Source organism: Elaeis guineensis, chromosome 10 (genome assembly GCF_000442705.2).
Source record: "Elaeis guineensis isolate ETL-2024a chromosome 10, EG11, whole genome shotgun sequence".
Lineage (NCBI taxonomy): Eukaryota > Viridiplantae > Streptophyta > Magnoliopsida > Arecales > Arecaceae > Elaeis > Elaeis guineensis.
Genome location: NC_026002.2, coordinates 74,511,284 through 74,535,963, shown reverse-complemented (window position 1 = coordinate 74,535,963; position 24,680 = coordinate 74,511,284).

The window sequence follows — 24,680 nt, the reverse complement described above, 5'->3', positions numbered from 1 at the left end:
TCATCCCTAGGATGTAGATGCTTCATCCAAATTCTTCATAGAAAACTGCGATGACAACCAAACTTTTATTCCCTGTAGTGCGGGGATGTCATTCTCGATTAAGAGAATGTCATCCACGTACAAGACAAGGAATACCACAACTGGATCATTTGCCCATTTATAGATGCAAAGCTCTTCTTCGTTCTTAACGAAGCCATACATTTTGATCATCTTATCAAAATACATGTTCTAACTCCGAGAAGCTTGCTTCAATTCATAAATGGATCTCTGAAGCTTGCACACCTTGGACTCATCTGTGGATGTAAACCCCTCAAGTTGTATCATATACACCTCTTCGGTCAGCTCTCCATTCAGAAAAGTTATCTTTGCATCCATCTGCCAGATCTCATAATCCAGATGGGCAGCTATTGTAAGCATTATCCAAATGGATTTGAGCATTACCACAGGGGAGAACGTCTCGTTATAGTCAATACCATAATGTTGACGATATCCCTTGACAACCAGATAGACTTTATAGATCTCCACCTTTCTGTCTGCGCCCCTCTTCCTTTTGAAGATCCATTTACACCTAATGGGTTTAACCCCTTCAGGTGGGGTCAACCAATGTCCATACATCGTGGACCTTCATGGACTCCATTTTGGATTTCATGGCTTCAAGCCATTTCTCAGAATCATGTCTCTGCATTGCATCCATATAGATGATCGGATCCTCATCGTTCTCATCGAGTTCGATGGGATCACCATCTCGAATCAAAAAACCGTAGTATCTATCCGACTGACGCGATACTCTATCGGATCGCCTTAATGGTGCAGGTACATTGGGCTTCGAATCTGATCTAATCAAATCCAACTCAGGTTCAGCTATTGATGTCGATCCTTCTACCTATTGAACTTCATCAAGTTCAATCTTAGAGGCAACGGTTCCTTCACCAAGGAACTCTTTTTCTAAAAAGATTGCCTTAAGGTTGACGAACACCTTTTATTCATCAGCATGGTAGAAAAAATATCCTTTGATCTTTTTGGAGTATCCTATAAATGTGCATTTGTCAGACCTAGGTCCAAATTTATCTGTAACTAACCGTTTGACATAGGCCGGGCACCCCCAGACCCTAAGGTGTGAAAGTACTGACTTACGTCCTGTCCATATCTCAGATGGAGTTTTAATTACAGACTTACTTGGAATCTTATTTTACAGATAATAGGTCGATTCGAGTGCATATCTCCAAAAGGATATCGACAAGCTGGTAAAATCCATCATGGATCGGACCATGTCTAACAGAGTCTGATTTCTCCTTTCAGACACACCATTATGCTGTGGTGTTCTTAGAGGAGTCCGTTGGGAGAGAATCCCATTCTCTCCTAGATATGTGAGAAACTCACCAAAAAGGTATTCTCCTCTTCGGTCAGACCGAAGAGTTTTAATACTCTTTCCAGTTTATTTTTCTACTTCACTTCGAAATCATTTGAACATTTCAAATGAATCCGATTTATATTTCATTAGATAGACATATCAATATCTGGATAGATCATCCGTGAAAGTGATGAAGTAGAAATACCACCTCTAGCACTTGTGCTCATGGGCCCACATACATCAATATGTACTAGGCCCAAGAGCTCAGTAGCTCTCTCACCTTTTTCAGTAAAAGGTGACTTGATCATTTTACCAAGAAGACAGGACTCACAGGTTGGAAGTGATTCACAATCACTGACTTCGAAGATTCTCTCTTGAGTCAATCTGTTTATCCTGTACTTATTTATATGACCTAGCTTACAGTGTCATAAGTAGATATCTGATATACTATCTAATCTAGGGTACTTGCTAGTAGAATAGACTACGTTAATAGGTTGTGATAACATATACACACCATTGTTCAAATGTCCATAAAAAATAATAACACTATTCATAATGATATTACAAACTTATTTCTTTATTGAAATTTTATAATCATTTTTGATCAGAAGGCCTACAAAAATAATATTTAAAAAAAAAATTGGAACAGAAATGACAATTATTAAGAACAACGGTATGGGACTCAAATACAAATTTCAAGATTCCTAATGCTAGAACTGGAATTGATCTTCCTTCTCCAACATTCAGGAACCTCTCGCCTTGCTCAAATCTCCTACTGACCTGTAACTCCTGCAACGAATTGCAAATATGGTAAGGGCTACCGGTATCCAATATCCAGTCAATTATATTACAAATAGAGAAATTGTAAGGAGTTATCATATAAATACCTTGCCCAGCAATAGCTTGCTTTTTTCTCTGCCTGTTCGGATCCAAAGAGGCAATGTACTGAGGATAGTTCTTCTTCCAGTGCCTCCGCTTCTTGCAAAAGAAGCATTCAACTTGACTCTTATTGGGCTTGATCTTTCTGGTCTGGCCCTGCACTGATGTCCCAGCCTGAACTTATACCTTCTTCATTTTCTTCTTCTTGTTCTTCTTTCCTTTCTCAAAGGGTCGAGAATCAGAAGACGAACCTCCCACTAAGTTCACCGACTACCGACTCTTTATGGAGTTGGTGATCCTTCTCAAAGTTCTGAAGCAACCCCAGTAACTCGTGGTAGTTTACTTCAGACTTTATCATTCTATAATGAGTGAGGAATGGGAGATAAGACTTAGGCAGCGAGTTTAGTATTGCATCTTTCCTAAGCTGCTCATGCAAGGAAAAGCCAAGCTTGCTCAAATGTTCCATCAGCTCGATCATGTACAATACATGATCAGTGACATAGGCACTATCCCGCATTTTGGCGTTGAAGATGGCACAACTAGTCTTGTGCCTTTCCACGTCATCGAGTGTGCCAAAGGCATCCTTCAATACTTGAAGCATGTCCTTTGGTTGAGTCGTCTAAAATCTGCGACTGAACTCATTGCTCATGGCAGCCAGCATAATGCAGCATACCGTGGTCCGATCATTGAGCCACTTCTGGTAAGTGTCTCTGACTGTTCCATGTTAATTGACAGCTGGCTCCTCAGGTTCAGGATCCATTATCACATATAGGATCCGTTCATGCTCCAAAACTATCTTCAACTTTCGGTACTAGCTACCAAAGTTGGGTCCCACCCACTTATCATTGTCCAACAATGATCAGAGCGATAGGAAAGTGGCCATATCTGCATAAAAAAAAATTATAGCCTAATTAGTAATTAATTTATTAATCTTAAAGATTTGAACTTTAATCAAAAGATTTCTTTCACTATTTTATTTGAATTGGTAGCCTTTACCTCTAATTCGAGAAATTATCCTAATTCCTTAGTGGATACTAGAATCCACTTAGACTGCATACAAGCCCAACTTTGGTTGGCCAACCCATATACATCTAAGAGTAGGTTCATAACCAATTATTTCTCTAAATAATTTTTAGTAATTTTAATTTTGCCCCAATCCCTAATCAGTAGGCTTTGGCTTCCACTGAAAAGGTCTAGTTAGGTCCAACCATTAACATGACCATACTTGGCCCATCTAGCCAATGAATGATTAGGCCCAACTTTGGTTGGCTAACCTAACCACCATTTAGAAAGATGCAGTCAAGAAATCATATTATGAATGATAATTCCATCAGTCGATAAGCACCAGGCCTTTGGGCCTCCAATGATTATCCAACTGATGGACCCATTATCATCCACTTAATGGGAGCCTATGATTTAGTTATCACCATAACTATTTCATTTTAAGGACCTGATAATTTTAGAAGATTTAATTGATTTAGAGGAGGATGTCAGATGAACCAGCTTATCTTGATCCTCCCACTGTCTTCACCAAGTCAGCTTAAGAGAGACCATTAAAAGGGCTGGTCTAGGAGCACCTAAATCAGTCACACTGATTTATCTAGCTGACATGGGTCAGTTTGAATAGTCAAGTGATCCGATCAAAATATAATTTCACCAAGAGGTCAGAAAAGTTCGATCGATGGGGGGTCTGCCAAAGCTTGCCTTAGACACCATTAGAAATGACCAGGTAAGCAGGCTGCCAATTAAAAACTACCGATTTGATTTATCTTAGATACCAACTGGTTTAATTAGTTTTGATTAGATCAACCTAACAGTTCATGCTAGACCGCTTAGCCAAAAATCAAGTCCATTTGGTTCTCGTTAAAGACATGGACTTGACCAACTATAACTATTGTAATTGATCTAGAGAATTCTTGACCTAATCTAAAACAACAATTGATTAGATTTAGTCAATTCTCTAATTAAGTCCATCTTTAATCTAACCTTAGGTCTAACCCAATTAATGGACCTAATTCTCACTAACCCAATGTGTTATGGTTTGTGTCTTAGGTTCTTCAATTCACAATCTTAGAACCTAATCAAACAACTTCTTAATTTTCAATTAAGTTTTGGACTGAGGGTGGGGTTTGGCTTTTTGAAAATAATTTTCATGTTTGTAAAATATTTTTACAACATGATTCTACCAACCAAGTTGTATGTTTGATTCATAATCAAAATGCAAGTAAAATAAGCAGAAAACTACTTTAGATCTAATCTAAACAGGTTCATGTAATTGAAACAATTTCAACTTTAAACTGCGTAAATTTTTCAAACAAATATATAATGGTTCTTTGCGCAGAAATTATTAATAAAAAAATTTTATTTTAGATTTAAATATCTTTTAAATCTAATAAATTATAAATTTAATCTAATAAATTTATGATTAAAGATAGATCTACACGAACTAGGACAACCTTTGCACTATAAGGGATAAACCTTACAGCAGGACAACCTATAGTTCATGATTGATCTAAAAATTTTAATTTTAAATTTAATAATTAATTTATAAATTAAATCTAATCTAAAAAATAATTTAAATATGTATAAATAATTATGTAATAAACAACCTAGGCTCTGATACCAATTGAAGGAACTAGATCTAGGGTTTCAGGGTTAGATCTTGAAATTTTTTCAAGATCAGGCAGCGAAAGACTAAAATAAATCAAAATTTATCTTATAAAATTAGAGAATCCCTAGATCTAAGATCCTATTACATGATTATTATATGATATTAAATTAAAAATTAAAATATGAAGAGCAAGAACTACATGTTGATCATATCAACATGTTTCTATACTACATCTAATGTATGTAAAATATAATAGATCAGATCTATTACCTTGCAAGTTGGACATTCTAACTTTGCTGATCTGAACTTGAGAATGATGTTACGAGCTGCACATGCATCCGGCTTCTAGGAGTCATCCACACGAGCCCACGAATCACGATCAGAAGTTCTGGTCCAAAAAATCAGCACAATATGCTAGTACTATGCTGATCCTTCTTCGATGGTCGATCAGATACCTCCTTCTTCTTGATTTGGACTCTTTCAAAGATGAGAAGTAGGCAAAGGAGTTTTAGATGTAAGAAACTCTTAGAAAACTCACAGATGGAGGAAGAAAAGAGGTGAACTCAGCAACCCTAGAAGAAGATCCTCTTCTTCTTCTTTTTGCTCTCACCTAGACACCTAGTTTTGTGTCTATTATATCTTCACTCTCCAACACTCTTTCTCCATAATTTTCATATGTCCTAAATATATCTTAATGCTCTATAATCCATAAAAATTTTAAAAAGAAATTCTTCTTAAATCATGAGATATGAAGTGTCCTTGTCTAGGTCAAATACCTAATCAAGAAAAATCCAAACAGGGCAAGACAAGTGGTGCCCAACTCTTGGGCGCCCCCTCCTTTTTCTACCATGGACCACCAGAAAAGGGCACACAATATGTGCCACAAAAGTCATGAAAATTCTAGAAAAAATTTGGATAAAATCAGTGCCATAAGGAAAGAATTTTGGTTTCCTAAAATTCTATCTCATAGAATTTGAAATCCAAACTAATTCCTACTTTGACTTGGTCCACAATCACATTCTATATAAGATAGAAAGAGTGAAAAGCTTTGGGTGTGCATGAAGGCTTGAAAGAAAAAGTTTTGTCACACAAAATAAGAGAGAGTGGGCGTGGGGGGCTAAGGTGGCACAAGGTGGAATCCTAGTCTTACTAGGATTCAATCTATGACTTGTTCAAATTTGATTTCTCAAACCAAATCAAATCAAAATCAAATCAATCTAATTAAAATAGATCTTAAGCTAATTAAGAACTTAATTTAATCAGATTAAATTAGATTTAAATCTAATTTAATTTTTTAATCGAATTAAAAATTAGGTTGATCCAAGTCCTAATTGAACTAGGACTAGTTTTTTCTTACACTTGGCTTATCCAATAAATCAATTGGACTTGATCCAATCAAGTCTAAATCAAATCTAATTAAATCATATTTAATTAGACTTAATCTCAGTGTATTGGCTTAATCAAATTAAGCTAATTAGCAATCAAATTGCTAATCGATCCTCCTGCAACACTTGCACTAGATTAAATATCAATCGTATTGATCGTTTAACCTTAGAATGATTTTTAATCATTGATCAACCATCCGATCAGATCATGAACTCTAATGTGTATGACCTCATAGATCCGAACCTAAATCGATAGTACAAAAATAAATTTTTATACGAATCAAAGTGACCATCTAGCAATGGTACCCGACAATCGGATAGGTCGAATGTGTAGAACAACATGCTTGGAACCCATGCAGATATAGTTTCCATATAATTCATCTCCTTGACCAAAATGCTCATAGGATACCTTAGAGTTCAACTGTCAACTCTGATCAGGTTGTCCATATTGTATTTCAAAATATCAAATCCATCTGATGGATTATCCTGGCCAAAGTTTTGCTAAATTAAAATACAGCGACTCATTCTTCTCCAACTCTTGGAGTGGTCAATTCCATCTTGATCATACTCTGACTTTGCAAGTACTTGACTGTATCCAGAAGTCTTCCATCACTGAATTAAAAATTCAGTTAGTTCAGTACCAAAGCACAGTGAGTTGCTTGCAAGTCACTGAGGCGATCTCAGGTCTAAGGGACACTTATACCTATATGCCATCAGAGACATTCTCGACAGTAGAATGCTCTGAAGTTGGTCATGTTTAATAATGATGTACCTTTACATCTCATCTGTATGCCATATCCATGTCTCCACACTCTTTGGTTAAGAGGACAACCAACTCATTTGGCCTACAGCGATCTATGCTCGATAGAAGCTGTCGTCCTTATTAACAGCCCATCATTTGATCGTGAATAATTTTAAGGACTAATCAATAAATCCTCTCTTTATCAAACCTAAATAGTCCTAAGGACTTCATCACAATAACGGAGTTCATTAGAAGATAAAAATTTATGATGAAGATGCCAAAAATATATTTTATTTATTAACAAATCAATTACAATATAAGATTGCTCAACCGTCAACAGATTGATGATTGGCTTTTGAGATATATTTTCTAACATGAACTAATATGTAAAAGTTATATGAAAGACTTGTCAAGAGTTAGTAAGTTATAGGAGGACTTAATTGTAATTATTGCTAATTTTTTGATTTGATCAAATATGAATCGATTTAAATCAGATCTAATCTGATTAGATTTAACTTAATTTAGGTTTTCTAGTCCAAATAAGATTTGAACTTAATTTCTAGTTGGATTTGATTCAATTTAAATTCAAATTAGATTCGAATCAGATTGAAATTGAATTAAGAAACTAAAGTCCCATTAGACTGGGACTCTCTTTCCTTATCCATACCCTAAAGGAGATCTCACGCCCCATATATCTCATGCCAAAATAGTTTTGTGCATGGAGAAAAAAGTTGCACAAAAAGAAGAGGCACTAAAAGGTGTGAGGTGGCAATACAAGAGTCCTTCTCATGGACTCTTAACAAATCTAACCCTAACTAACTCATATTTAAAAGGAGATAAGGGGGTGCCTTTAAGGGTATCTCACGATGATCTTGAGAAGGGTGTGGTGTTAGAAAAATAGGGAGAGAGGCGTGCGGTGTTTTATGGAGTGGCACACATGAAGAAAGACATGAGGTTGCTCCTTTCTTTCTTACAACCAAGAGTTGGTTGTCAAGGTATCTTCTCCCTCCCTCTCTCTCTCTTTTGTCCAAGAGTTGGATGTGGGCTTTCCTCTCTCTTCTCCTCCACAGATGTTCAAGAGTTGGACATACTTCTTCCTCTTTTTCTCTTCCATAATCAATCTAAGAGTTGGACGGAAAAAAAAAGGAAAGATATTGGATCTCTTGTTCTTTTAAGATATTCTTCTTTCTCTTGAGAAGAGAAAAAAAAATAGATGAGATCTGATTTCTTGATCCTCCTATGGATTTTTTTGATTTTCTTGAGAAGAAAATCAAAAGAGATAAAAGATTTGATAATCTAAGCAATGATCTTTGTAAGAGAGCTGTATCCCTGTGACATCAAAATCTTCTGATCAGATCAGTCTCGTGTGAATACTTGTAGAGGTTAGACACTTATGTGACTTTAAAAAGATCTTGAAGATATCCATAGATCATCAGATCACAGCTTTAACAGACTATAAAGATATCCATGCATCATCGGATCACGGTGAAGATCTATCCGCACAAAGATAAAAATTAGAGTTTTATTTTTATTTAAATCTTAATCTTGTACATATGATGATGCTTGACTTTATGTTGAGATATGATCTCTATGCATGTTTGATTAGATTAGATCTAATTAGAGATTTATTTTAACATCATTCTGACATAAGGTTATCCTAGTATAATATTGATACGTTATGTTGTATAGTTATCCTAGAATGATGTTGAAAAATTTTAAAATTTTCTTTCACTATGTATTCATAAATTTTTATAATTTTTGCATGTATACTGGATCACCATGCGATGGTATTTTCTAACAGTGGTATCAGAGCCATCTCATTATTGTAATATTAAAATTAGATTTCAGATCTAAAAATTATTTTCAAATATAAAATTATGAATGATTATGGAAAGAAGATGGAGCTCAAGATCTAAAAATTATTTTCAAATCTAAAAATCTGAATGATTGAAATTCATATGATAGATTTTATGATCTAAAAATCTATTTTTAGATCTAAAATTTAAATTATTTTATGTTCATGCAATATTTTTAAGATTTAAAAATTATTTTAAGATCTAAAAATCTGATTTTTTATATTCATGCATCCATAATTTTGATATTTAATTTTTATATGATGTGAATCCTGTTAAATCTGAATTTATCTTTATTATATATTCATGCTGTTGGAAATTATGTTCTAAAACTAATTATTTGATGATTGAGTTCATCTTTGTATATGAATTATTATTTAATAAATAAAAATTATTTTGATATTTTTCATTACAAAGTTACATCTTTCTTGAACTCTTGTACTGTGTGAAGTCCCTAGAACAATGTTAGTGTACGATAAAGAGAAGATTTATCGTATAGTTCTTAAACATATTCGCGATCAAATGATACGTCATTATGGGATAATGACGTTTATCGAGTGGAGATCATTGTGTACCATATAGGTTAGTTGTCTTCTTAACTAAAGAGTGTGGTGACACTGGTATGGCATACAGGTGAGATGTAGAGATACACCGTCACTGAACAAGTGACTCACTTACTGAGCATTCTGCTGTCAAGAGCTGCTCACAAAATATATGGATATAAGTGTCCTTCAGATCTGAGATCACTATAGTGATTTACAAGCAACTCACTGTATTTTTATGTCGGACTATCTAAATTTCTAATACAATGACAGAAGGCTACTGGGTACAGTCAAGTACTTGCGAAGTCTGTGCGTGGATCAAGATGGGATTGACCCCTCTGGATTATTGAAGTTGATGTATCATCGTATTTCAATTTAGTAAAGCCTTAGCCAGGATAATTCATGAGATGGATTTGAAAGGTTGAAATATAATACGGATGAAGCAATCTCAGTTGACAGTTAACCTAAGACCATCCTAGAGCATTCAGGATCAAAAGGATGAATTATGCAGTAACCATGTGTATGAATTTTGAAATATTTTTTTATGATAATTCAACCTATCTGGACATCGAAAATCATTGCTAGATAGTATCTCGATTAGTGTAGGAATTGATTCCTGTGCTATCGACTTAGTATTTGAACCTATAGGGTCATGCACACAAGTCAGAAAAAGTAGAAAAGAATTGATCTATGTTTATATGTTCAATTTGAAAGTACTTGACTTGATTGAACATATAAGTTAACTTGATTGAAAATTAAGTTATGGGTCAAATGGGATTGAAGAGTTGACTATGTCTAGCTAGCACTACACATGAGGTTCAGATTCAATCCCGAGGATGAATAGTTTCTAATCTATGATTCATGGAACATATAAAAGATTGAATTTAAGTACTAATTAATTTTAGATTAGATCTAAATTAATTAGACTTAAATAGATTTAAAATTCAAATTAGACTTGGTACAAAAGTCCTAAAGAGTTTAGGATTAATAACCTTTCGAAATTATTTTGAACCAGCTTCGAATCGGACCTATTTTGGATGAGATATGAGTATTCCTACTTGCACTGAGAATACCCCCTCATGAAGCACGATCAAAATCTGATTTAGTGCTTATTTGGGGCATTCCAAGTGGGTGTGAGAGTGGGTGTAAGTTGATTATCATATGTGATGACAATTATATCTTATATAGGAATCATTCTTTCATGGGTATTGGATCAATTCAAATCAGATTTGAATTAGGAGTCCTAATCCCATTGGATCATGAGAATCATCTATAATTATAGAGGGTCTCTACCTATGGATAGCAATAGCAATAGCATAGCAAATAAAACAGATCGAGAGAAGAGAGAAAGAGAGAGAGAGGTCCCTTCCTTCCTTAGGCCTCTCCCCTTGTTGCTGCCCCTCTTCCTTTGGGTGTGGGGTCTCTTTGAGCATCCCATCTGCTAGTGTGAGTAGTCACAATAGCATATCTCATCTCTCAATTGATTGCGTTACAAAGCCAATTGAATTGAAGTTCATCCTGCTTTCCTGCGGTATTTGACATACATGCGAAGTAGAGGATCTGCACATTCAGATCTCCACGAAGATTTATATCAGATAATTTGAGATTTGATCTCTGTTCTACTATGTTTCAGGTAAAAATTTGATCATTAAATAAGTAAAATATTAAAAAAAATTTAGATGCAACCTGGGCATCCTGAAGGAAAATTATTTTCCTTTCCTTTCAATTGGTATCAGAGCAGGCCTGAAATATATACATGTAAAATAAAATTTTTTAAGACTATTTACATAAGATATAGTTAAATTTTTTTGTAAGATATTAAATCTAATTTAAATATATTTATATAAAATTTTTGATCTAATTTTGATTGGATTAGAAGTGCCTAATTAATAGTTGATTGAGGTTGTTATAAATCTGTTATAATAAAATTCTACTGTTGCTGAATTTTTTATAAAAAAATAATATGAATTAAAATTTATTTTAAATTTATTTTAATATAATTTTAATAATATTATTTTTTTTATGAAGTGAGATTTATTTCAGATTTAAATTAGATCTATTTTGATGGATATTTAGATCTGAATCCTATCATAATTCAGTACTGTACGAAAATAGATTTTATTATAAATTAATTCTTTATATATTTATATTTATATCTAATTAATTTTTTATTTGATATCAAATCTAAAATTAGTATTTCATAATCAGTATAAGATATGTTTCAGATTTGATATGATGTATATGATGCATCAAATCTAATTAGATTAGATGAAGAATATAATTGATAAGATCAAGGATATGCTCATAATACAAAATAGTTTTATCAATAATTGCATGTTGATGTAATTATATATAAAATTAGATTTTGGATCTTAGTAGCCTAGTACTCGAATTGATGAGATCACCAGACCATCCGGTCATAGGAGATTGAAGAGATTAATCTCTCTTTTACCTATTCGATGGGTTCTCTTATGATGTGTAGGGATGGTCATAGGAGATTGAAGAGATTAATCTCTCTTTTACCTATTCGATGGGTTCTCTTATGATGTATAGGGATGTCATTGTGATCTGATTTCATGAAGAAGAAAAGTGAATAGATTTTTATATATTATTTTGATCATAAATATATTTAGATTAGATCTAAAATAATTTATGATTCATTACAATAAGATAAAATTCAGATATAAAATTATTTTAGATCTGAATTATATGTTGCATATGATATAATTGATATTGATCTAAAAGTTGTCATGATACATAAAATGTATGAATGAAGTTTATATCATATCTATGTATGTTTAATTGTGAAACATATTATGAAAATTATTTTCATATGTTGAAACATATGGTATGCTTCACCTGAAATTCTTGTAGAATAGTTCTACAAACTGAAACACACGTTTCACACACTTAATTTAGAATTAAGTTTTAATGATCTAGATTTAAAAATTAAAAATTATTAAGATACCACATAATATGATGGATAAAGGGTTAGTATGAATCAGATCCTTCTAATGGGTTAGACCTAGGGTTAGAAATACATATGGATCAAGTAGAGAAATTGATTAAATCTATCAAGTATTGAATTAGATTAGGTCAGTATTTCTCTAAATCAATCTCAATAGCTAAAGTTTGATTAAGTCCATATGTTTGATCCTAATAAATGGACCATGATCATGGCTCCGTGATTGAGCCCGAATCTTCTAGTGTGTCCAATCAAAACTAATTAATCAGTTGGTGTCTAAGGTAAGTTTGGCAGATTCGATCAAGTGGTTTTTAATTAGGAGCTATTCACCTAGATGCATCTACGGTGAGTTAAGGGCAGATCTCTCTCGTTGATCTCACTTATTTGACCAATATAGTAGATTATGTTTTGATTAGATCACTAGTCGATTCATGCAGACCCATGCCATTAAGGTGAATCAGTGTGACTGATTTAGGTGTCTTTAGACCAGCTTGTGTTTAATCCTTTACATGACTTGGTGAAGTCAGTGGGAGGATTTACAGCTTGCAGGTCGACTTCTTCTCTTTTTCTCAGATCAATTAGATCAAATTTTCTAAATTATTAGGTCCATAAAGTGATAAAGTTATGAGATAACTTGATCATTGTTTCTCATTAAAGTGTGTGATCATGAGTCCAATATTCTAAATAGGCATTGGAGGTGCCACACGCCTGGTGTTTATTATATATTAAAATTATCATTCATCAAATGACCATCATAATATACCTTCAGATCAATGCTCAGGTTGGTCGAGCCACACTCAGATCTGGACATCCGTTTGTTGGATACACTTGGTGTGTCATATTAATGGTTGGACCTAATCAAAATTTTTAGTGGAGGCACCGCACGCCTGCTGAAGAGATACCTGGGGCAGAATCCATTGCTAGAAGTTATTTAGAAAAATAATTGGTTATGAACCTACCCATGGATGCACTAGGGTTGGCCGAGCCACACTTGGGCCTGAATGCTGTCCGTGTGGATTCTAGTACCCACTAAAAAATTAATGTAATTCCTTGAGTTGAAGGTAGAGGCTATCAATTCGTTAAAAATAGTAGGAGAACCTTTAGACTAAAGTCCATATCTTCAAGATTAAAAATAATTCGTAAACTAATAGGCTAGTATTTTCTCCTTTCAATTATGGCCAATATATTATCCTTCTATACGCTGTTGGATAGTGACAAGCTCACCAGACCCAACTTCAATAGCTGGTATCAAAAATTGAAGATCGTGTTGGAGTATGAAAAGATTTTATATGTCCTTACGGATCAGGCATCTAAAGAACCTACAGTCAATGCTCCTCGTGCTGCGAGAGATACTTACATGAAGTGGCTCAATGACTGCACGACTGTGCGTTGCATAATGAGGATAGCTATGAACAATAAACTTAGTCGTAGTTCGAGGATACATAGCCTGAGGAGATGATTCAAATATTGAATGAGTCTTTCGGCACCCCTGAGGATGCGGAGAGACATAAAATCTTCTGTGCAGTATTCAATGCCCATATACGAGAGGGAGCTTCAGTCATCGATCATGTATTGTACATGATTGAGCAGATTGAACGTTTTAGCAAACTTGACTTTCCATTGCATGAACAGTTAGGTAAGGATGCTATCCTTAATTCGCTATCAAAATTCTACCTACTCTTTCTTAGTCATTATAGAATGATGAAGCCTACGGTAAACTACCATGGTTTGCTAGGATTACTGCAGATTTTTGAGAAGGATCACTAGCTCTAGAAAGAGCTAATAAATTTAGCGGGAGGTTCATCTGCAGGGCGTCGATCCTCTAGGAGAGGAAAGAAGAAAAAGGTGCAGAAATTCCATGCTGCTGATCTCAAGCAGAGCAAACCGTCAAAAATTGACAAGAGCTAGATAGAATACTTCTTCTGTAAGAAGCTGGATCATTGAAAAAAAAATTGTCCTACTTATATAGCCACCCTTGACCCAAACAGGCTTAAGAACAAGAGAAAGAGGTAAGTGGTTGCTTCACAAGGTATTTATATGATAACACCTTATAATTTCTCTGTTTGTGATACTACTATCTAGGTATTGGATACTAGAAGTCCTATTAATATATGTAATTCGTTGCAGGGACTACAGATAAGTAAAAAATTTTGGGAGGACGAGCGGTTTCTTAACATTGGAGATGGAAGCCTTGTTTCAGTTCTGGTCTTGGAAACTTTGCAGCTTGTCTTTGAGTCCAGTAGTGTCATGTTGGATGATTATCATTATTGTCCCTCCTTTATGATGAATGTCATCTCGTAGACCTTTTGACCAAATTTGGTTACAAGTTTATAATAAAGGATGATTTTTGTGATATCATTATGAATGATACTATAATTATACGTGGATAATTGAAACATGACATATACATAATATCACGGTCTGTTAGTATAATGTACACATCCAATAAATGCCCCAAAATAGATAATGTTAGTGAATCCTACCTTTGGCATTGTGGGCTTGGTCATGTGAATAAGAATAGGATTGACAGGTTGATCAAGAAATGTATCCTTGAGATAAATGATTGTGAATCATTGCCTACCTGTGAGTCCTGTCTAGTTGGTAAGATGACTAAGTTACCTTTTAAGAGAAAAGATGAAAGAACCAACGATGTGCTAGGTCTAATACATACTGCTGTATACGGGCCTATAAACATAAGTGTCAGAGGAGGATACTACTACTTCATTACATTTATAGATGATCTATCGAGGTATGGGTATATTTATTTTATGAAGCATAAGTCATAATCATTTGAAATATTCAAACGATTCTGTGCTAAAGTAGATAAATAAACTGAAAAGAGTATTAAGATCCTTCAGTCAGACTGAGGAGGTGAATACCTTATCAGTGAGTTCCTGACATATCTGAAAGAGAATGAGATTCTCTCACAATAGACCCTTCTTGGAACACCACAACATAATGGTGTATCTGAGAGGAGGAATCGAACCTTGTTAGATATGGTTCGATCCATGATAAACTTTTTCAGTCTGTCAATCTCTTTTTGGGGATATGCTCTAGAAACTGCCAGCTACATTTTGAATAAGGTGCCCAGCAAGTCTGTCAATAAAATTTCATATGAGATATGGACTGGGCGCAAGCCAGTACTCTCACACCTTAGGGTCTGGGGGTGTCTAGCTTATGTCAAGCATTTAAAGATAGATAAGCTTGGACCGAAGTCTGATAGATGCATGTTTGTAGGGCATCCAAAAAAAATTAAAGGGTACTACTTCTATCTCGTTGCAGAACAAAAGGTGTTTGTTAGCAACCGAGCAGTCTTTTTGGAAAAGGAGTTCCTTGGTGAAGGAGCTAATGCCTATAAAATTAAACTTGATGAAGTTTATGAGGTGGAAGGATCGAAATATATAGAATTGAATTCGATTAGTGAATTAAATCTAGAGCCAGTAGAGGCACCATTAAGGAGATCCGGTAGAGTACCACGTCAGTCGGACAGATACTATGATTTTTGATCCGGAACGGTGATCCCATTGAATTTAATGATAACGATGAGGATCTGATCACCTATATGGAGGCCATGCAAAGGTCTGATCCCAAAAATAGCTTGAGGCCATGAAGTCTGAGATGGAGTCCATGGAGATCAATAGTGTATGGACACTAGTTGATCCGTCTGAAGGGATAAAACTCATAGGGTGTAAATAAATTTTCAAAAAGAAAAGATGAGCAGACGGAAAGATAGAGACCTATAAAGCCTGTCTAGTTGCCAAGGGTGACCATCAGCATTATGGTATTGACTATGATGAGATATTTTCTCCTGTGGCAATGCTCAAGTCCATCCGGATTATGCTTGCTATCGCTGCAAACTTAGATTATGAGATTTGACAAATGGATGTCAAAATCACTTTCCTTAATGAGGAGCTGGAAGAAGAGGTGTATATGATACAACCTGAAAGGTTCACATCCACAGATGAGTCGAAAGTGTGCAAGCTGAAAAGGTCTATTTATGGACTTAAACAGACATTGAGGAGTTAGAACATGTATTTTGATAGATTAAAATGTATGGCTTCGTTAGGAACGGAGAAGAGCCTTGCATCTGCAAGTGGACTTTCGATTCTGTGGTCATTTTTCTTATGCTGTATGTGGATGACATACTGTTACTAGAAATGATATTTTGATTTTGCAGAGTGTGAAGCTGTGGTTATTATCACAGTTCTCTATGAAGAACTTGGAAGAAGCATCCTACATCCTAGGGATGAGATCTATAGGGATAGATCCAGAAAGTTGTTTGGATTGTCCCAATCCACGTACATTGGTACCTTGTTGAAGTGGTTCAACATAGATAATTTCAAGAAAGACTATCTTTCGATAAGCCATGGAATTACTCCTTCCAAGAAGGATTGTCTGACAACTCCTGAGGAGAGAGATTGCATGAGTAGAATACTATATGCTTCGACTGTAGGATCTATCATATATGCTGTGACATGTACGAGGTCGGATGTGGCCTATTCATTAGGGATAGTGAGTAGATACCAATCAGATCTAGGTGAGAAATATTGGACAATTGCAAAAGCAATTCTTAAATATTTGAGAAATACTAAAGACTAATAGCTTATCTATGGAGACTCTGATCTGAAACTTGTAGAATATACTGATTCTAATTTTCAGTCAGATTGTGATGACAGCAGAAGCGTGTCAGGCTATGTATTTATCTTGAATGGAGGAGCTATTTGCTGGAAGAGTTTCAAACAACATACTGTGGCCGATTCTATATGCAAAGCAAAATACATTGCTGTATCGGATGCAGCATGTTCTGTACCGCTATCACCTGATATGAGAGATCATAAACCGAGATGACGTCAAGCTTCAGAAGATCGACGAAAAGGAGAACCTAGCCGATCCCTTCACTAAAGCTCTCAGGATCAAAGAGTTCGATGACTTCAAATAAAAGATGGGTATAAAATACTGCCCTGATTGGCTTTAGTCCAAGTGAGAGTTGTTGAAAATTGTGTCCTAAAATTAATTATTTGATGATTGAGTTTATCTTTATATATGAATTATTATTTAATAAATAAAAATCATTCTAATATTTTTCATCATAAAGTAATATCTTTCTTGAACTCTTGTACTGCGATGAAGTCCCTAGAACTATGCTAGTGTATGATAAAGAGATGATTTATCGTATAGTTCTTAAATATGTTCGCGACCAAATGATACGTCATTACAGAATAATGATATTTATCGAGTGGAGGTCATTGTGTGTCATATGGATTGGTTGTCCTCTTAACCAAGGAGTGTGGTGACACTGGTATGACATACAAGTGAGATGGAGGGGTACATCGTCACTGAACAAGTAATTCACCTGCTGAGCATTCTGCTATCAAGAGTTGCTCGCAAAATATATGGATATAAATATCCTTCAGACTTGAGATCACCATAGTGACTTGCAAACAACTCACTGTGCTTTGATGCCGAACTATCTGAATTTCTAATGCAGTGATGGAAGGCTACTGGGTACCGTCAAGTACTTGCGAAGTCTGTGCATGGATCAAGATGAGATTGACCCATTCGAATTATTGGAGTTAATGTATCGTTATATTTTAATTTAGTAAAGTCTTGGCCAAGATAATCCATGAGATGGATTTGAAAGGTTGAAATACAATACGGATGAAGCAATCTCGGTTGACAGTTAACTTGAGACCATCCTAAAGCATCCAGGGTCAAAAGAATGAATTATGCGGTAACCATGTGTATGGGTTCTAGAATATTCTTTTATGATAATTCGATCTATCTGGACATTGGAAATCATTGCTAGATGGTATCTTGATTAGTGCAGGAATTGGTTCCTGTGCTACCGGCTTAGTGTTTGAACTTATGGAGTTACGTACATAAGTCAAACAAAGTAGAAAGGAATGGACCTTTGTTTATATATTCAATTTGGAAGTACTTGATTTGATGGAATATATAAGCTAATTTGATTGAGAATGAAGTTATGGGTCAAACGAGATTGAAGAGTTGACTATGTCTAGCTAGCACTACACATGAGGTTCAGGTTCGATCTTAGGGATGAACAGTTCTGATCTATGATTCATGAAACATATGAAATATTGAATTTAAGTACTAATTAATTTCAAATTAAATCTAAATTAATTAAACTTAAATGGATCTAAAATTTAAGTTAGACTTGGTACAAAAGTCTTAAAGAGTTTGGGATTGACAGCCTTTCGAAATTATTTCGAACCAGCTTTGAATCAGACTTGTTTTGGATGAGATATGAGTATTCCTATTTGCACTAGGAATACCCCCTTATGAAGCACGATCAAAATCTGGTTTGGTGCTTATTTGGGGCATCCCAAGTAAGTATGGGAGTGGGTGCAAGTTGATTGTCTTATGTGATGACAAATATGTCTCATATAGGAATCCTTCTTTCATGAGTATTGAATCAATTCAAATTAGATTTGAATTAAGAGTCCTAATCTCATTGGATCATGAGAATCATCTATAAATAGAGAGGATCTCTATCTATGGATAGCAATAGCATAGTAAACAAATCAGATTGAGAGAAGAGAGAAAGAGAGAGAGAGGTCCCTACTGTTGCTCCTTGAATTGATTTTGATGATTACAAAGCATTTGAGGAGGTTACTAACGATTTTGATTTGGAAAAAAATTTATTATATTTTAGAGGTAAAATCATAATTTTATCAACTCCTAATTCGGAAGCCTCAAGAACAAGAACAAAAGATGTGTAATCTATTGGAGGCAATTTCAATATTTTTGGATGTGTATTTTGTAAGAAAATCAGGTTTATGTATTTGAGTCGACCCCATGAGTCGACTCATGGCAAAAAGGGCTGAACGGCACGCTAAATTTTTTGGCTGGCACACTCTGTGAGTCGACCCCATGAGTCGACCCCTGAGCATGAGTCGACCCTATGAGTCGACCTTTGTTACTCTGTAGGCCAAAATTTCAGAATAGTTATTTTCTATTCTGTGCCACAGAAGTCAACCCTATGAGTCGACTCATGAGCATGAGTCGACCCCTGTGACGAAAAATTTTCACAATGGCTAGTTTTTGGCCCATTTTGTTTGCATTTAATGCCCATTTAATGTACTCTAACGGCTCTATTTCAATCCAGATTACTCTCCACCATCATTTAAAGTTATAAAAAGGCACTTAAAGGAGAGAATCAATAAGGTTTTGAAAAGGTTCTTCAAGAATTCACTTCAACCCTAAGCAAGAGCCCTCTTGAAGTTAAAGAAGCTTTTATTTCAAATTCACCAACCCCTCAAGAGCTCATTCAAGTCTTCAACCACCTTGAGGGAAATCAGAAAAGCTTGCTTCTTATTATGTAAAGTGTATTTAAAGCTTTATTGGCTCATTAAAGGAGCTACATCTATATTTCTGTGTGATTAACTATTATACTATTTTTGAGTTGATTTTTTATTTTGGAAGGGTTCCAAAATATGGAAAGGATGATCCGAACCTTGAATCGGATTGTATTGGATTGGCTTGTACCCAAAAAATAGGTGTTCTAGCTTAGAATAGCTAGAGTTGGAGGTTCCGACGTTGTATTCGGGTTGAATACAGTTTAGTGGATTTGAATTCTCAAGTAGGAGCTTGGAGAGTGAATGTAGGTACAAGGTTGGCACCGAACTACTATAAATCTTTTTGTTTGTGTTGTGCTTACTTGCTCTTCTTTTAAATTTTCTTATCTTCTTGCATTCTTGCATCCAACTTCTATACTTTGCATAAATTTTATTCTCCATATTTTTCTTGCTCATTGTTAAATAATCCTTATAGTTGGAAATTAACTTTAAATTTTTAAAAACCCAATTCACCCCCCCTCTTGGGTTGTATAGCTGGACAACAAGTGGTATCAGAGCTTGATGCTCTAGTCCTACTTTGATTTAACCATCAAAGAGCTAAAGTTCTATGGTAACTCAAGTTGATGCTTCACTAGTCGAGAGGCAGTCCACCAACCGACCTTACTTTTCAATGGGTCAAACTATACCTATTGAAAAGCTCAGATAAAAATCTTTATTCAAACATTCGACTATGATATGTAGAGTATCATAGTAAATGGACCACACACATCCACTAGAATAATTGATGGTGTGGAATCAACCAAACTCGAAAAAGAATGGGATGAGGTTGATAAGAAAATGGCTCAACTAAATGCTAAAGCCATGAATATTTTGTATTGTGCTCTAGATGCTAATAAATTCAATCATATTTCAACATGTATGTCAGCTAAGAAAATATGGGATAGATTAGAAGTAACTCATGAAGAAACTAATCAAGTAAAGAAATCAAAAATTAACATGCTTGTGCATAAATATGAATTTTTTAAAATAGAGCATGATAAATCAATAACTGAAATGTTTACTCATTTTACTGATATTATTAATGATCTAAAAAGTCTTGGTAAGTTTTATTCTAACAGTGATCTCATAAAAAAGATTCTTAGATCTTTATCAAGGACTTGGGAGGCCAAAGTGACCGCAATCTAAGAAGCCAAAGATCTGAATATCTTATCCTTGGAGGAGCTTCTATGATCACTGATGACTCACGAGCTAAGTATGAAACAACACCAAGAAGAAGATATCAAAAAGAAGAGGATAATCGCCCTCAAATCCACTGCTCAACCTGATGAAGAATCCGAGGTTACAGAAAATGAAGAGCAGGATGAAGAAATGGCCCTCATTACTAGAAGGTTTAAAAAGTTCTTGAAGAAAAAAAGATAAAGAATGAGGAAGAGGCCACCTACAAAAGAAGAACATAGCAAAGAGAAGGATAAGGAGCAACTCCTTATTTGTTATGAATGTAAGAAACTGGGATACTTTAAGTCTGAATGTCCACAACTGAAGAAGGGTCCCAGAAGTACAAGAAGAAGGCCATGATGGCTACATGGAGCGGAAGTGATGAGTCAAGCTCCGAAGAAGAAGACTTAAATGAACAAGCCAACTTATGCCTTATGGCACATAAAAATGAGGTAAATACTGAAACTCCTATTGACTTTATCTTTGAAGAACTGCATGAAGTATTTTATGATCTAATTGATGAACTAAAGAAGCTAGGGATAAAGAACAAAGAATTAAAATCAAAGAATTAATTTTTACTAAAAAAATGAGAGTATTTCAAATAAAAAATCAATCCTGTCTCAAAAAAATCTGAACTTAAAAAATGAGATTGCCAAGTTAAAATCATTGGTTGAAAAATTCACTTTAAGTTCAAATAAACTTTACATGATACTTGACAATCAAAAGGTCATTTATGATAAAATCGGTCTTGGATATAACCCTTTAAAGAAATAAAAATCTTTAAAAAATATCTTTGTAAACTCATCATACAACAAGTTTTTAAATATAACTTACTTTAAATGTGGTAAAGTAGGACACAAATCCTATTCATGTTTTTCCAACAAATCTGAAAATTTCAATGTAAAAAAAATATGGATTCCAAAAGGAACCATCATGACTAACCTAAAAGGATCCAAAAAAACTTAGGTACCTAAAGTCAAAACTTAATTCTTCTGTATAGGTGTGTCTTGCATCCCAAAGAGCAAATCAGAGATGGTATCTTGATAGCGGGTGCTCAAGACACATGACTGGTGATGAATCTCAATTCATCACACTTAATGCTAAAAATGAAGGGATGGTCACCTTTGGAGATAATGGCAAAGGAAAGATCATCGGTATAGGTAACATTGGTATCACTCCCTCCAAGTATATTGAAAATATTTTATTAGTAGATGGTTTAAAGCATAATTTATTAAGTATTAATCAATTTTGTGATAAAAGATACAAAGTCATTTTTGAATCTTTAGTTTGCATTGTAACTAGTCCTATTAACGAAGGCATTAAATTTGTTGGGCATAGATATGATAATGTTTATATGGTAGATTTGAATGATCTTTCCAAAATAAACATGCAATGCCTAGTAGCCTTGAATGCCAAGATTAATGAGACTAGTTGGCTTTGGCATCGTAGGCTTGCACATATTAGCATGCATTCACTCTCAAAATTTATTAAAAAAGAATTGGTTATCGGCTTATCCAAATTGAATTTTAAAAAGGATAGAATTTATGATGGATGTCAACTGGGTAAACAAACACGAATCTCTTTCAAATCTAAAAATATTGTTTCAACTTCTAGGTCATTAGAACTATTGCACATAGATTTATTTGGACCCACTAGAACTATTAGTCTAGGTGAAAAATGATATAATTTTATAATTATTGATGATTTCTCTCATTTTATATGGGTCTTTTTTTTGGCATATAAGGATGAAACGTTTCATGTTTTCTCAAAATTTTATCGAAAAATCATAAATGAAAAAGATTTTTTAATTCAAAATATTCGAAGTGATCATAGAATCAAATTTAAAAATCAAGATTTTGAAAAATTTTATGATGAAAAAGGTATTGACCATAATTTTTCAGCACCTAGGACACCTCAACAAAATGGGATAGTAGAAAGAAAAAATAGAACTCTTGAAAAAATGGTTCGTATCATGCTATGTGAAAGCAACCTTTCAAGATATTTTTGGATGGAAGTAATTAACACGGCATATTATATATTAAACTATGCTTTAATTAGATCAATTTTAAAGAAAATCCCTTATGAGCTTTGGAAAGAAAGAAAATCAAACATTGCATATTTTTATATTTTTGATTGTCGATGTTTTATTTTGAATAATGGTAAAGAAAGACTAAAAAAATTTGAGGCTAAATCCGATGAAGTGAATTTTCTTGATTACTCTTCTTCTAGCAAAGCTTTTAGAGTTTTCAACAAAAGAACTTTAATAGTAGAAGAGTCAATACATATGGTTTTTGATAAAACTAACGATCTTCCTTCAAGAAAAAATGAATGTATTGATGATGCAGATCCTCTTATAGAAGGGATAAAGAAGATCACTCTAAAGGACTCCACCATTCAAGATAATGAAGAACATGAAGACAAACAGGATGTGGAAGGTGAAGAACAATAAGAACAACCTCATGATACAAATGATCTACCCAAAGAATGAAAGTATGATCACAATCACCCCAAGGAACTAATCATTGGTGATCCTACACATGGTGTAACAACTCACTCTTCACTTAGAGATGCATTCAATCATTTTGCTTTTGTCGCTCATCTTGAACCTAAAATCATAGATGAATCTGAAAAAGATTATAATTGGATAAATATAATGCAAGAAGAACTTAATCAATTTGAAAGAAATAATGTATGGACTTTAGTTTCAAGACCTAAAAATTATTCAATAATTGGCACAAAATGGGTATATAGGAATAAATTAGATGAATATAAAAATGTGATAAGAAATAAAGCGAGACTAGTTGCAAAAAGTTATAATCAAGAAGAAGGAATTGATTTTGATGAGATCTTTGCACCTGTTGCTAGATTAGAAATAATTAGACTTCTACTTGCATATGCTTACTTTATGAATTTTAAGTTATTCCAAATAGATGTCAAAAGTACTTTTCTAAATAGATATATTGCTGAAGAAGTTTATATAGAACAACCTCCAAGTTTTGAAAATCATGCTTTTCCTAATCATGTTTTTAAATTAAACAAAGTATTATATGGTTTGAAACAAGCACCTAGGGCTTGATATGAAAGACTAAGCAATTTTTTGCTTAATAATGATTTTTCAAGAGGAAATATAGACACAATCTTTTTCATTAAAAGAAATCAAAATGATATATTAGTTATACAAATATATGTTGATGACATTATTTTTGGGTCTACTAATGAAACTCTTTGTCAAGATTTTGCTAAGCTTATGCAGGGGGAGTTCGAGATGAGCATGATGGGAGAACTTACATTCTTCCTCGGACTCCAAATCAAACAAACAAAGGAAGAAATCTCCATCATCCAAAGCAAGTACACAAGAGAATTACTCAAAAGATTTGGAATGGAGAACTCTAAAGCAATTGGTACACCCATGAGCCCATCATGTAAGCTTGACAAGGATGAAGGAGGTAAAAATATAGACTTAAGATTTTATAAAGACATGATTGGTTTTCTATTATATTTAACTACTAGTAGACGAGATATTATGTTTAGTGTTTGTCTTTGTGCTCGCTTTCAATCAAATCTAAAAGAATCACACTTGAATGCAGTTAAAAGAATCCTTAGATACTTAAATGGTACACAAACTCTAGAATTATGGTATTCTAAGGACTCATTAATTGACTTGATAGGATATTCAAATGTCAATTTTGCTGGATGTAGATTAGATAGAAAAGTACTAGTGGAACTTGCCAATTTTTTGGAGTTAACTTAATCTCTTGGTTTAGCAAGAAGCAAAACTCGATAGCACTGTCTATGGCCGAGGTCGAATATATTGCAGCCGG